Source organism: Corythoichthys intestinalis, chromosome 6 (genome assembly GCF_030265065.1).
Source record: "Corythoichthys intestinalis isolate RoL2023-P3 chromosome 6, ASM3026506v1, whole genome shotgun sequence".
Taxonomy (NCBI): domain Eukaryota; kingdom Metazoa; phylum Chordata; class Actinopteri; order Syngnathiformes; family Syngnathidae; genus Corythoichthys; species Corythoichthys intestinalis.
This window is the reverse complement of record NC_080400.1, coordinates 46,131,913-46,148,468: the sequence shown is the minus strand read 5'-3', so window position 1 is coordinate 46,148,468 and position 16,556 is coordinate 46,131,913.

Here is a 16,556-nt window from a genome sequence, read left to right as displayed (position 1 = left end):
TGCCTGGTACTGGATACTGCCTACCAAGCCGAGTAGGTCCAGAGCATCGGACTGTGCCTTTGTATGTGTGTTGGGTCACGGCGTGGGGATTAGGTGTGTGTGAGTGATTGAGGGTGACAGCGGCCCTAGCATTAGGGGCCCTGTGGCAGATTTTGAAGGCCTGTTTTAGACACACTAAGCTGGATTTGCCCGCAGCAGTGTGTCAGCAGTGATGCAGCCTGCCAGGACCTCCTACAGAACGCGCATGTATGAAAGCACACACGTAGCTCTTGGTCACCTGTGACCTCAGCTATTTCTGTGTCATGACTTCTTTATTTCGCCGTCCTCCACTGGTCACAATTGTTCTTAAATTTGTTTTAGGTTTCCCTATGGAATACACGAGAGACATATTTTTATCAGTCCACAGTAATTTTCATCAGTACAACTAAGACAGAAATTTCTTTAAAACGCACAACGATTTAAATTCATTCAATATTTGTTGTATGTATTTACTGCAAATCATGCAATTATGTTTATAACCGTGGCATATAGTGACGGAGAGAACTACAAAGTGCTTTTCCAGTAGATTAGAGAAGGTGTATCCATAGACTTCACTATCAGTTGACGGGTCAAGGGGCTTGGGGCCGATCCATAGGGGGCCTATTTTCAAAAACTTAAAATTCAAATGTTTTCAAAACCAAAGCCGCTAGCAACCTAAAACCAAAACAGACACCTCCCTTAGGCATATATGAGTCTCCATGAGCAGCGACATAAAAAAATTCAAAGTCGTTCCCCAATAAAATCCCGATTGCCGGTAATTACTTTTATATACAAGTAATACAAAATTTAAAATGACTATAAAATTCTCAAATTCTACGCTAGATGCACAAAAATCACCAAATGCAGGGATAATATTGCCTTGTACAGGATCAATAGCAATATTTAACATATCATAAGTTTTTGCCCAAAATAGCTTAACTTAAACTTAATTTTTTTGTTTTTGTTTTCAACAGCTAATAAACTCAACTTTCAGATCAGAAATTTAATATTTAAGGAAAGCATGCAGAACCATCTTAATTTTACTCAACAAAAGCAAACTTGGCATTTTTCTGTATACAATCACAACTTATTTAGGTTGAATTCCGATGTTAGTCTTGCCTCAGCACGGAGGCACGTCTTGCCGGCTATCCGGCCCTCATTGTTTTTAGATTGAAATGTTAATGTTAAATGTTTTTTAAAAAATAAAACAAGTAAAAGTTTTTTTTTTTTTTGTATGGACGCAGAAATGTCTAAATTAGTACTTTTTGCCAAAAAAATGGGCAGTCGGCTGAAAATTACTTGATCAATTGATTGTAAACTTACGCTACTGTGTTTCTATACAACATGGCGACCATCACAAAACAAAGAGCTTTTTAAGATGAAAATTCTTGTAAATAAATGTGTACATCCCCCAATTTCTGTAGATATGAATATAGAACAGTCTGGATTCTTGGTTTTAAAAACAAACAAACAAACAAACAAAAAAACGGGCAGTTATCATTTATTTTACATAAATATTTTGAGCTAAAATTAGGCTTTAGTGTAAATCCAACGTGGCGGCCATCACAAAATAAAGAGCTTTTAAAGTTCAAAATTCTTGTAAATAAATGAGTGCATCACTAAATTTTTTATAGATATGGACATAGAACAGTCTAGATTCTATGCTAGATTATTGGTTAAAAGAAAGAAAAAAAAAAAAGGCAGTTATCATTCGTTTTACTTAAATATTTCAAGCTAAAGTTACGTTAATTCTTTTCATGCATTTTTTTCACAAAATTTCAAAGTGCATGCACGGGGCTATTTTATGTAACAATTACCTTGAAGCCTCGACTGAACCACTCTTGAGACACTCCTGCCTGCTTGTATGCAGTGAAACTTTCGTCCTTTTTCCACCAAAATGCGGCATTTTAACGCAGCATGTGTTTGAGATTATCACAGTGAAAGCCAAATGCTCTGCCTGGGTTGGCCCCCAACGGGAAAGCGTATCGCAATGTATGCGGGAGCTGTCTTGTCAACTATTGGTAAAGTCTATGGTGTATCATAACAGTTTTGTTTGCTGGTGTGCTGGATTTCCCCCCCAATCATGATATTGTATCTAAAGTAGCTAAAGCATTTTCTTATCAAATTATGAACAAAAGTGTTCCTAGCTTGGACTAATTTTGAATGGAATGTTATTTTTGCTAATTCTTTTCTTTTAGCTGCCTGGTAATGACACTACAGTAAAAGTATCAAAAGATGAAGCCATGATGGTTAAAAAAAAACAACATCAGCACTTTTATTTTTAACAGCGACAAAACCCTTAGCTCAAGTGGGAGGTAAAACAGTTCAGGTGTATTGGAGGATATTAATGGGCTCTTTGTATGGAATAGTATCACTATAGCACTGTGACGTCATATCCACCATAGATTTAGGGGTTCAGGCTTTTCCAGTTTCATGAACTATTCTTGGGTTTCATCTAAGTGTGAGCACTTTAGAAGATTTCCCACCTAAAAGCAGCACAAAAAATAGCCATAGAATATTGACGTGTTCCAATGTCTCCAGTGTCGTCATGCAATTTCAACAGCATTTTAAGCAGCCATGGTTTTCCTAGCAAGTTAGCAATATCTGTTTAGTATGTATACTTGCATGTATTGCTCTGTGAGACAACTTGCTTACATACACAGCACAAACACACCTCCTCAAAACTAGCTAAATTCCCTTGTTTTCAGTGTAAATCTACTAAAATAAGTGAAATTACTTACGTAAATTTTACTCAAATAGATTTCTTGAAATAAGAAAAATAGCTAGTTGAAAATAAGCCTATTTTAAGCAATAAATTAGCATATGTAATCTTAAAAAAGGCGTGTTCGTCAGAAATGTTGTTGTTTCAAGAATAGATATCGTTCAAAACATTTGAAAGCAATTTTTTCTTGATTTAGCTGAAAAATTACCAACTTTTTGATGTAAAGGGTAGATAACAAATAGTAATATTTACTTAAGTGGAATAATCGGACGCATTAATCTGTTAACTAGTCTGCAACATTCCATACAAATTGGAGAAAACTATTTGACTAGATGTAAGAAAAATAAGACGTTATAAATTTGCAGTGTGGACATTGAAAAAAAAAACTCGTTGAATTAAGTGGCCCCTAAAATAACAAATTCAAACTAACTAAGATCACCCGACTCTCTAAAAGTATCAGCAGGCCAGAGACACGATAAACCCACCCGAAGAGAGCAAATACTTTTGGCAAAATTGGTACCTACATGCGACAATAAGTCCGCAGTTAATTAATATGGACCCATCCATGAAGAACAGAGGAGTAGCCATGTACAACAGTGTAATTACCAAGATGATGAAGAAGAAGAAAACGAGTGAGATTTTAGGCTGCCTAAAAATTTTCTTGATATTTGGATAACAAAGATTAACCAGATCCAATGACGATGTCAGCTTCTATTAAGGTAGGATTGGGATCAATCTACTTAACATTAGGTAGCCCTACATTTAGACCTAGCATTTCATTTTTCTTCTAGAACAGACACAGATAGGCTATACAATTACCATGTATGTATGTATCCCCATGACTCTGACATGAAAGCCATCACATACTGCATATGACAAAATTGTTACTTTATGTCTACCACAGTGTTTGGAACTACAGTATAACTTAATATTGGTAGATTTCACAGGCGCTCCATAAATTGCTGCTTGGTGTGCTGAACAAGGTTTTACAAGGACAGTGCTGTATATATCTATGGTGGTTAGATTGAGCAAGTCTTGTAAACATGTCATTATTAAGAATTACGCAATTGTCCAAGACTGGAAGAGCTGTAATCTGACAGCACAGGAGATTACAGTGGTATGAAAAAGAATCTGAACCTTTTGGAATTTCTCACATTTCTGCATAAAATCACCATCAAATGTGATCTGATCTTTGTCACAATCACACGGATGAAAAAACAGAGTCTGCTTTAACAAAAAATTCCCAAACATTTATTGGTTTTCATATTTTTAATGAGGATAGTATGGAAACAATGACAGAAGGGGGAAAATAAGTAAGTGAACCATCACATTTAATATTTTCGTGCCCCCCCATCTTCCTTTGGCAACAATAACTTCAACCAGAAGATTCCTGTAGCTGCAGTTCAGTCTGGCACATCGTTTACGACTAATCTTGGCCCATTCATCTTGTACAAAACTGCTGTAGTTCAGTCAGATTCATGGGATGTCTGAAATGAATCGCTGTCTTTAAGTCATGCCACAGCATCTCAATGTGGTTCAAGTCTGGACTTTGACTTGGCCACTCCAGAACGTGTATTTTGTACTCCTGAAAGCATTCTGAAGTTGATTTACTTCTGTGTTTTGGATCATTGTCTTGTTGCATCATCCATCCTCTTAGGAGTTTCAAATGTCTGACAGACGGCCTCGAGTTTTCCTGCAAAGCATCCTGCTAAACTTTTGAATTCATTCTTCCATTAATGATTGCAACTTGTCCAGGCCCTGAGGAAGCAAAACAGCCCTAAGTAATGATGCTCCCTCCACCATGCTTCACGGTGGGTATGAGGTGCTGATGTTAGTGAGCTGTTCCATTTTTCTTCCACACATGACGTTGCATGTTGCTCCCAAACAATTTAGCTTTGGTTTCATCATTGCACAAAATATTTTGCCAAAACCTCTGTGGCATGTCCAAGTGCCTTTCTGTGAACATTAAACAAGCAAGAATGTTTTTTTAGACAGCAGTGGCTCCCTCCGTGGAGTCCTCCCATGAACTCCATTCTTGGCCATAGTTTTACATATAGTTGATGTGTGCACAGAGATATTGGACTGTGCCAGTGATTTCTGTAAGTCTTTAGCAGACATTCTAGGGCTCTTTTCTACCTCTCTGAGTATTCTGCGTTGAACTCTTGGCGTCATTTCTGGTGGACCACCACTCCTTGGGGGAGAAGCAACAGTGCCAAACTCTCTCCATTTTTAGACAACTTCTCTGACTGCTGATGGATGAACAGGGTTAGAGTTACTTTTAGACATGGTTTTGTATCCTTTCCCAGCTTTATACAAATCAACAATCCTTGATCACTGGTCTTCAGACAGCTCTTTTGACCGAGCCATGATGCACATCAGACAATGCACATCAGACAATGCTTCTCATCAAGACATACCAGGTGTGTGCTTTATAAAGGGTGGGGCAGCTTTAAGCCACTCATCAGTGATTGGGCACACACCTGACTTCAAATGTTTGGTAAAAATTGGTTTCAATTGCCCTTTAAGTCTCCTTAGGCATAGGGTTCACTTACATTTTTTCCTTTCCCCCCCTTCTGTCATTTTTTGCATGCTATCCTCATTAAAATATGAAAACCTATAGATATTTAGGTGGTTTTACTTAAAGAGGACACTGTATTTTCATCTGTGTGATTTTGACAAATGGCCGAATCACATTTGATGGTGATTTTATGCAGAAATGTGAGAAATTCCAAAATGTTCACATACTTTTTCCCGCCACTGTATATACAAAGTCAAGATAAAATACAATTCCTGAATGACCTGCTTAATGGAAAAGTCACTTCATTATGAAATAATTGACCAAAAGGTTTCATCAATTCATGTCCATCCTTTCATCCATGATCCAGATGTCTTTTAAACCGAACTACAAGTTCCATGTTTTCCTCTTCAATGTGGGCTAAAATTAATAGAGATCTTGCAGTGTTTTCTTTGCTCAGTGTGCATCAAGAGGCCAATGTTAACTACTTTGGCAGAATAACTCATGGCTGCTTCAACTAAAAAAAATACACCTGCGTATATTGTTTGTGACACCATTCCTGGAACTTTTCTGACATGGACAAAGAACAACAAATTTAAAGTCGCTTGAACTTAACATTTGATCAAATGATTCATTTTGGCTTCATCACTCCTTGTTCATGGTCAAAAAGACAACCCCGAAACTGGATGCTTTCCTGAGAATGTACCATTAACGAAACACTTTTTCAAATTTTCAAGGGTTCACAATTCTTTTCCATGTAAATGCAAATACATATTCATCCCATTCTTGTATGTAGTGGTAAATCATGTTTATGAGACCTCCTTGTCCAAACACATTGATGCTCAACTATGTATTTTGTTGCCTTTGCGTGTTTTTTTAGGTTAGTGCATGTGTGGTGTATACCGACGGCCGCATGAATGAATGCCTACTCCCAGAGCTCCCTTACAGCCTGTTCATTGTGAAGTGATTGTGAGTGTTGAGCAAGACCCTGACCCACCAGCGGGCACTAATCAGACGCATTCCTTGGGATTAAATGGCCAATTAACAATAAGAGAGCCATTGTTGCCTTGTCTCCTTTTGCGTCACAGTTAAAGGGTTTTGTGTGTATGGCCTACGTGTCGCAGTGAGTGTGTTGGAGTCTTTGTGTATGTAAGGGTAGGCGGGCTTTTGGTGTGCAAGGTGTTTTTTAATAACACTGAAACAATATTGGATTTCATACACACAATATTGTTTTTAAAGATATCGCTGATAATGAATGAACAACTTTTACTGTGCACATGACATAGCAAATAATGGTTGCAAGAGAGCGTGTGTGTCGCAACGGTTTTAACAATACATGCTAATCCTACAGGCACCAGTGGCAACTTCAGCGGCCCTTTTATGCATGTGCAAAGTCATGCAAATAACAAGATGAACATTGTTCATACTATTGTGTTTTTGCATGTGTGTGGTGCACTGTTCGTCATGTGTCTTAGCAGAGTGTGCACGCGTGCGTGCATGCTGTTTGGGTATATGCATCAGTGTGGCACGTGTCGGAGTGAGGCTGGGGATTAGTGAAGCTCAAGGCCGGTGCTCCACTTCCATGATTACTACTGCTGTCTGCTGCCATATGGGATGATGGGGGTGCAGGTGGAGGTGGATGTGTGTGTATGCTAGGAGGGGGTGCGTGCGTGTCTGTGGGAAGGGGGGCTTGGGGGACACCACACGACAACCACTTTAACTCACTGCACCAATTCCACTGCACTAACACTAAACTGTATGGCTGCCACACAAGCAAATAAATACGGGCATAACACATGCCACTGTGTTTGTGTGGGTGTTAACCAGATGCCTACTTTTGTCTTTGCTATATTGTTACACATAGTCATATGTTGAAATACAAAGCGTATGACCTTTTGTTTAATTAAAAAAAAAAAAAAACTTCATTTATTGCAATACTTTATCATAAGGGTAATATTGAAAGCATATATTTGATTTAATATTTGAATAATGAGAACAGTTTCAGCTGGATGATGTTAAACCCATTAAAATTCTATATTTTCCTGATTATAAATCAAAATTTCCCCCCTAGTTTGTTTGGGCCTGCAAGCTATAATCAGGTACGAATTTACATGGTTTTATTTTAAGAATGAAAAGTAGCGAGATGAAGTTGTTAGACGTAGTTAGTCCATAGTTATCCGAATACCCAATAATATTTTTTGCTGTCTGCTATTTAGTCTTTAGTTCTCGTTTTTATTGTTATAACTATAGAGTATAATGTTTGTTCTTAGTCTGTGATACATCAACACCCACCCACCGCCCTTAAAATACTCCAATACGAGTTGTATGTCTTTTTCCCTCTTCATTGTGCAATTCATACCTGGTGCAACTTACTGTATACTCAGGTGTGACTTGTGGTCTGAAAAATACAGTACATACTGTTGCGCTCTTTAACAAGGTTGATAAAAATACAGCACTAATTTCTTTCAAAGGTGTGCATACAATTTAGAATTTGTTGATGTTACAAATATTGTTGTTTCTGTAACTCATCAGTTTTTCTGCATTTCTGGAATTGCATGTCATTTGATGTATTTTACCTAATCTCGAGGCCAGTAAATGTATAATATGGCCAATCTCATGTTATCAAAAGAAAGAAATGCTCAACGACTTATCTTATATAGTGTATGAGTATGAAGACATGAACAGGTGTTGTTGGCTGAATGCGCAGACTGGTCGGGAGGGGGCTAAATGATGTTCACACACACACGCATTGACCCCACCTGCTGCTGTCTGCAGTGGATTAGAGGTCTGTCTACCCCCAGCCGGCAGCAGGACACGCACATGCACTCAGCAGGGTGTGTGCAGTCTGTGAAATTGATCAAAATGCCACATTCACAATTTACACTAATGTGAACATCAGAAGCATCTCAGATAGACAAACATTTACCAGTTTGGCTGGTACAGCTGGCAATAAATATTAGTCACTTATACAATCAATTAACGCTATTTTAAAAGCATATACTGTACATCAACTTAAATTAGTGGACCAATAAAACACAACTTTCACGCAACCATTCATATACACATTCTGATTTATTTTGTACTTTCAAATTAGCTTTCATTTATGCTACTTAAAATTTAAAGTTTGTAATAGTGACAAATATTTTAGAATACACTATCTCGGGGAACACATTCAATTCAATTTAAGTGAGAGGGGCTGGCCTGGCAGTAAATGATTACTCCAGCTCTCCCAATCAAAATTGAATTGGACTGTTAATATCAGCCAATGACTTATTAGAAAGGAATGTGAGGAAAGGAAATCTATCTATAAAACATACATGCTAACAATATCTGAATGTCACGGTTCAAAATCGTCATTAGTTTTATAACGGTGCGATAAGAAGCAAACAATGGTATTATTTTTTTTTCCTTTTCTTGCAGAGCAAATACACTTCATAGTTTTCATATAGAGGTTTACAAATGACGCTGGACTCACGTTTGAAGACTTTCACACTGTCATGCTACGTTCTCACTACAGGTCAATTCCGATTCTTGGGTCTATATCAAACATGTATCTGACATTTTCATGCAGTATGAAAAGTTCAATTCCTTTGTTTTCAAATCCGGCCAAGGCCTTTTTCATACACTATAATATGACCTGTAAACTATCAACTATAAATTATAATTATAATTATACATAACCCATTACAATTCAATCTTCTGGGAATTAAGACCTAATAATGTGTCCTTACACAGGAGCTGGTCGTCTTAGGCAGTCTTTCCGGAGTCTTTTCCAAATCTTAGGTGTGAGCCCAGCATTAGACACCTTTGAACCATACAGTCTTTTATCACTTGTAATGTTTGCATTTATGTACCTCAAAAATGCTATTATTGTTGCAAGTTGCAACAATTTTACAGCATATAGTATTTTTTTAATTATGGGATCAGAAAATAGAAATTGCCCACTAACAGTGATTGCTTTCTTAGGTCCAATATTTTATAAGAGCCATCAGTCTATTATCACAGTAAATATTTTGATGAACTCACATGATCACATGGTATACGCGTCCAATCAGGTGCCGTTTTAAGCGAGTGCCTACATACAGTATAAAGCTGATCCCAAAGTAGCATTTTAAGCAACAAAGAATCCTTATAATTATAAGCGAGACAAGACCATGATTATATTGAGGAACATTTCTATTGTGATATTATGACATCCCCAGTAAAATGTGAAGCCAATTTGTAGTTTTCGTAGATTTTTTTGTTAAAATGAAAAGAACAAGATATATTCGCAAGAGCCTTGAAATCTACCTGCTTTATTTTATGTTGTGGTCCACAAACAACCTCCATACTGGAAGGTCAGAACTAGAGATGGGAACTGATAAGAATTTTACGGTTCCAATTCCATTATCGATATTGCTTAATGATTCAATTCTTTATCGATTCCCTTATCGATTCTAATTTGGACTAATGGACTGTATGAGGTTCTGGGTTCAATATGTTATATTCGCCTCTGGGTGTCAGTTAGAACACAAGGAGTGGGGAGTGGAGTTGGTCGTGGCACTTTTAATCCAACTTGGCAACAGGCACAACAATGTACAGGCAATGGCACTTGATATGACAATCACTCAATGAGCAGATGAGAGCATGTGTGGAAATTTGTTGATGTATTTGTATGTGTGTGGAAGAAGACTGGAATGTGTGGGTATATGTGTGGTTCTGAAGGGAAAGAAAATTACATATTAGTGCGAATGCAATAAACAATGCAAATTGACTGTAAAGCAGTCAATAACACACATACACGACTCGCACATTCTAATAACACATAGGTGGGGGGGGGCTTGAGCGCACACGCACAACCTGGAAGCACACTGCGTGCACGTGCGGTCATCTCGGCCATAAAAGTGGCAAAAACTAAGCACTTTACACTCATATGGATGTACAACATCATCTTAAGATGCCAAACTAACACATTCCCTCTTAACACACATGTGCAACGTGAATATAATGTAAACAACGCTCTCCTAGACGCAGCGAGAACGAGCGGGAGCAACCAGCCGACGTAACAGTAAAAACACGAAACGGTCGTGCTGATAACGGCTCTAACTTATCATAAGAACTTTATGGCATGAATAGGAAATACTTACATTCGTTCATGGACGCACACAGATGCCTCCTCTAACAGGTGGCCGTCCTCTGCTCGAAATGCGCAACTTATGCCTATTCTCGGTCCCAGAATACGCAGCGCGCATGACGTAGGACAATAACAGGAAATAACTGACTGGTTGCAAAGGGAACGAACGCATACCCACGGAATCTCTCTAATGGGAGTATTAAAATTGCAAATAAAATCGCTTAGGATTATTTTAGATGCATATATGTTATATTTTTCTTCTAGAGTATTCGACGAGTAATACGATAGACCCACATAGACTTATAGGTAGCTTGGACAGATAGACATATAGATAGACTTTTTTGCAAAAATCACCATTTCTTTAACTAGTCTCATGAATAATGACCTGGCCTGTGAAAATCAATACAAATTCACTCGGCAACGACTCTATCCTGATTACACTTGATGAGAAGTCTCCCCATGAGTAAATCATGTAGCCATGCTTGCTGAACTGATCGGAACACACGGAATCAGTTCTCTATAAAAACCGGTTCTCGATTCTCATCCCTAGTCAGAACTGAGATTTCAACTTAAAGCCTGAGAAATTGAGACCACATAGACAAACATCACATCATGAACCATTTCATATAAGTAAAAGTGGATTGCTCTATTCATCCATGTTTTGCAATGTGAGGGCATCAACCCGTGCGGTCGGGCCTCACACAGTAATTTTGACATCACCTTTATGAGAAACCGACTCCTACATGTCAAATGTGTCCAACAATCATCGAAACTCAAGACATTCCATTGTGGAAATTAACAAAATTATGCATTACCATACCAAAAAAAAAACCCTCCACTTATGCCCCTCCCATTTGCCCCCTTCCTCATCCCTCTCTCTTATTTCAGCCATCTTTTCTGATCATGCTCTCTTCACTTGCAACCAACTTCCCACCAAATTGAGTTCATCCCAGAACATTTCACTCCTTATAGTATAGTCACAACACATATCGATATCAACTGTGTGCCTTGAAGCTAGTGCCTGTGCTTCTCTCCCTCACAAACAAGTCTACCCTTCAGTGGCCCTCCCCTCGACATAACACTGCAGCGCACCAGTTACTGTACCTTATCCGAAGTGATCGATCTGTCCAAAAAAGTGTACTTTCCTCTCAGTGTGCCTGCATGTACAGCCAGTACTCCATTCTCTCCATCCACCCTTCCTCTGTCAATCTGGCCACAAACCCCTCTTTCCTCCCTTTATCCCGAGGTAAGATACTTACTTTTCAGATAAAGCATATTATGATAAATCGGCTGAACTCTGTGCATGTGTGTGTGCGTTTATGTGCGGGTGTGTGACTGTCTCACACACACCCTATAATCACACAGTGGACACACAAACATACAAATATGCTGCGTACAGTGTGTGAATCGAACAACGTGATGTCAGAGGTAACAGCTGGGAAAGTGTGTGAAAGGTGTGTGGGAGTGTGACTTGGGCCTTTAGGTTTGTGACGTCGTTTAAAGAACTCCATGTCACTGAAAATCATCTTACACAACAAAAATAATGCCATCAAATCAACAAAGCAAATAAAAGTAGTGTAGGAAATCATTATTTTTTGTTCAATTTCCAAAACTTTATTATAGGCAAATCCCTTAAATATATTATAGAATTAAAGATACAGACATAGGGAGGCTCTCTTCAATTTAAAGGGAATGACAAAGTTAGTTCACTGAAGGACACATTAATGTTACCCGCCTGCTAATGAAATTGCATGAGAGAAATAGTGCAACATATGGGTTGATGTTCTCCAACAAAGTGCGAGAGACAATAAGGTCAACCACGGGAGTAAAAGAGTTTGGAGAAAATGAAAACTAAATGAAAATACAATGCTTGCATGCTTTCCTCTGGGACGTGGATGCGTGCTTGCTGGAAAATGGGATGTTTATGAAATACTCTGTGTGTGTATTTGTGCGCGCGTGAGTGTGTGTGTGAGTATAGATTAGAAGTACTAAGCCTCTTATGTGGTGGCTGTCCTTAATTTGTTTGAGCTCTGGGTCCTAGTGCATCCAAACTACTCACAAAGTCAGATATTGGGTGGAAGAAATTGCTACACAAACAAAAAAAAAACCTCATTAATAATGAAATTAGGAGTGGGAACCTCTTGGTACCTCGCGATACCATATGATTTGCGATACAAAGCTCACGATAACAATGATCTGACGATATGGCGATACAACAATTATCGATACATTGGTCAGGAAATCATTCTAGGATATGCTACAAACAACTAATAAACAGAAAAACAGGCTTCTGCTGTGAATTGGAATTAGTTTATCACTACTATAGGTCCAATCTGTTTGAACTGGGAGGGTGGCAGCGAATGAATGAATCCCACCCACTTCAAACGGATTGAACGTCTACGGCCATCAGTGTCAGCCAATGCCAGGCAATGAAGTAATTTTGGGCCATTTAAGGTCATTTACCTGTTGATTTTCAGTTACTTCCTGTTGATTTTGGGATATTTTATGGGTCACTTCCTGTTTATTTTGAGTTACAGAACAGGAAGTGACCTGGGAATCACCCAAATGAATAGGCAGTGACTCAAACTCAACAGGAAATTACTTGTAAATGCCCTAAAATGAAGAGCAAGTGACCCGTAAATGGCCTGAAAATCGGACAGAATGACTGTGAATGCTCTGGTTTCGAATGAACGTTCCGAGTCTAAATGGATCGGGCATCGAGCACCGTCAATGCAGCCTTAAAGTTAATTGAGACACTATTATGGTGGAAGATTTTGGTAGCAACTTGTTGGTTCCTTTTTATTTCTTTTTTTTAGACTTTGACACCTTTTTAAAACGATATCTCGATTCTTGGCAGGCGCATATCGATAACCTTTTGGGATACAAAGTATCACGATAAGTCACCATTTTGATATTTTGTCACACCCCTAAATAAACTGTCATCTTTTAACATTAAATAAAAGGAGAGAGATTGAAGAGAGATGCATGTGCACTAATATTCTCCTCAACATGTATCGCTTCGACAAATGTAACCTATGTGTAAAGCTTTTGAAAAGCATATGGCGGAAAATGCAGACTAGACAGATAAGGCAGTTTCTGCTCTTGCACTCCTCTTAAAAACAAACTGCTGTATTTTAAGCCAAAACAACATATGGTTCTTGTCAGAACAAAATGTCTATATGCTGCCATAGGAGATTCATGGCGCATTGAGCCCCCGAACTATTTTTGATTTGTCCCTTTTACCCTGGAAACCCCCGTTTACAGACGTCGCGCAACCACTTTTGTTTCAACTTAGCCATAAAACGAAGGTAATTAATTATATTTATTATTCAAAATGTCTGTCATTTTTAGCTTAGAATCATTAATTGATGTCTAATATTTTGTTTAAAAAAAAAAAAAAAAAAAAAAAAAAAACGGCTTTAAAAAATTATCCACTCGCATATTTTAAACTTTTAAACAAATTACATCACAATGAAAAAAATGGCGTCTGTAAAAAAGTCACGGATATCTACCTCATAACTATCGCTTAGTTGTATTTTTTTTGTTTGTTAATGTCGCATTTTCTCCGATATGTAAGATAATAAATAATCAATCCAAACAAAGAAAAATTGAAAAAAATTAAATTAAATTAAAAGGGTAAATATATGAAAAAGAAAATCTCACCCACTCCTTGATGTCTGCGATTTCTGCATCGCGACCCTTGTTATATTACCATGTTTCACCCATAAAATCCCCCAAAAGTCCAGCTGTGTCCATTCTCAGCTGTGTCTTGATACTCGGTGATACATGCTACTGGAGTTTTTGGATCGAAACAAGGTACGTACGCGATAATATTTCGTTAAAGTGGTGGCGTCTTTAATTCTGCTCTCGCGTGCTCTCACCTCCAGATAAGGTTTCGCTGTTTAATTTTTTTTTTCTTCTTGAAATGCCCTCCTAATGAAATTTTTTTTTATCCCCAGAAAATTGAGATTTTAAGCTTTCCAATGATGTATCACACATGCATATCGGACAATTTTGAAAGTTGGCCAAATTGGGGGTCTCAGAGCAGAACTTCAAGCCACCTGAGTGTTTTCCGCCATATACATTCATGCAACAGTTTTTTTGTTGTTTTTTTTTTTTTTGTTTTAATGTTGAACTACAAGGTCGAAATAATTAAATACTAACGCTCATCTTTTTCAATGCACTCACGTTGACAAAAATACAAATGCACTATATTTAAGTGCATGAAATGTTTTCGAGCTGTTACGTGACAAAGCGCGTGCACGCCTCTGCTGCGCGCAAACAAGCATAGGCCTCTCTAGGGCCCCTTCTTTTTGATTGTTGTTGTTGTTGTTGCTGTTTTCCATGCATGCACTCACCGACCTGTTGTTGATTTCAACACAAAGCAACAAGAAAAGAAATCTGTGGGTTTGGAGGGAATGGAGCGCGCAGAATACAGCAGCATGTATCCAAACAGCACGCGCACGCACACACTCACATGCAGTCACGCGGTCACAGGCCTATAAGAAACACACTCACCTCGTAGGGCAGGTGAAGATATTTCATTTAAGATTTGGAAACATTGAAAGACGCCGGTCAAATTGTGACTGCAGCTCTGTGTGTGTCTTTATATCTCCGCTTTGGCTTTACACAGCTAGATAAACCCCTTATACACTTTGGGCCGCAGCTACATGGGCTTGTGCGCTTGTCTTTCATGTCTATGTGTGTGTGAGTGTCTGTGGATTTTAAACTATAAGAAAGCCGATTCAATTAACAAGCAAAGAGAATCGGCTTTGGACGCTGGGAAATTGTCTCGGCGCAAAGGATGGAGCGCTCGAAACGTGAAAGGAAGACTGCGCATAGTGAAAATAAAGAAATCAGAATGAAAAAAATAAAAAAACCTAAACGAAGTAACACAACATTTGCTTGAATAAAATGAAACCACTTCGTTTTCAACACGTTTCGCAACGAATTCCATGCATAATTCTCCCATTGCGTCATTCAACATTTGCCTATAAATTTGCTCAAATCAAAAGGTATACGATTTTCACAAAAAAATAATGTCTCATTTGAAGCAAATTTTGTATTATGGCATTTTTATTATGGAACTGTGGTGAAATCTGTATGAGAATGTTTCGAATATTTGTCGGCGCATGTTAAAGTGACCTTGTTTTCCCACGTAAAACTTCAAATGTCGTTTATGACAATTGTTATTCTTATTCTTATTTTTACTTTTATTACTATCATTATTATAATTATTATTATTATTATTATTATTATTATTATTATGATCGAACACGAGGTGTTGGGGCCATGCATGTTGGGCGAAAAAGAGGATTTAATTGCAGCACAAGCGCTCTTTTGTGCTACCTTAATCCGACCTGCATGTACCTCTCCTCTATATTCAGCAAAAGTCGCCTGTGCAGTTATTTTCATAGACAAACTCTAAATACATAAATGTCAAAATACACTAAACATTACAAAACTATTCCTATTTCCCTCTTTTTAGTGCATCATTCCCTTTGAGCCAATCTGCACATAACACTTGACAATATTCGATTTAAGGCCCAAGTGCATGCACTGAAAAAATATAACTGGTGGATTTACTTGATAAAGTCATTGTAAAAATGTGCACTTACATCTATTAAATAAATTTTACTGCTTGTGAACTGAACTTAATCTTACCAAATAACTAGTGAATTTACTTGATAAAATCATTGTAAAAATTTGAATTTACTTCTATCAAAAATTTACTGCTCGTGAACTGAACTTAATCTTGCAAGCAGTAACATTTACAAAATAGACGCAAGTGCTAATTGTTACAACGATATTATCAAGTCAATCCACCAGTTATTTTTTTCAGTGTGCTTTATCATATCGCCTAAAATTGTGTACAGACTGTGAAGAAAAGCCGATAAAAGCCGAATAATAGAAAATTTATCTCGTAATTTAAAAAAGTGAAGCAAGGTAAAAGTTCCATTAGATACATAATTTCGAAACAAAATTCCATCATGAAACTATTTATAAACACTTCATTCCTCCATAACGAGGAAACCTCTGCAAAAAACGGTATGAGAAATGAATGAAATGAAATGTATTAGGTAAACTAACAATTTAGATTAAGCACACAACACTTATGTATAGCTGCGCGCGCACTCCCGCAAGAGAGAGAGAGAGAGAGAGAGAGAGAGAGAGAGAGAGAGAGAGAG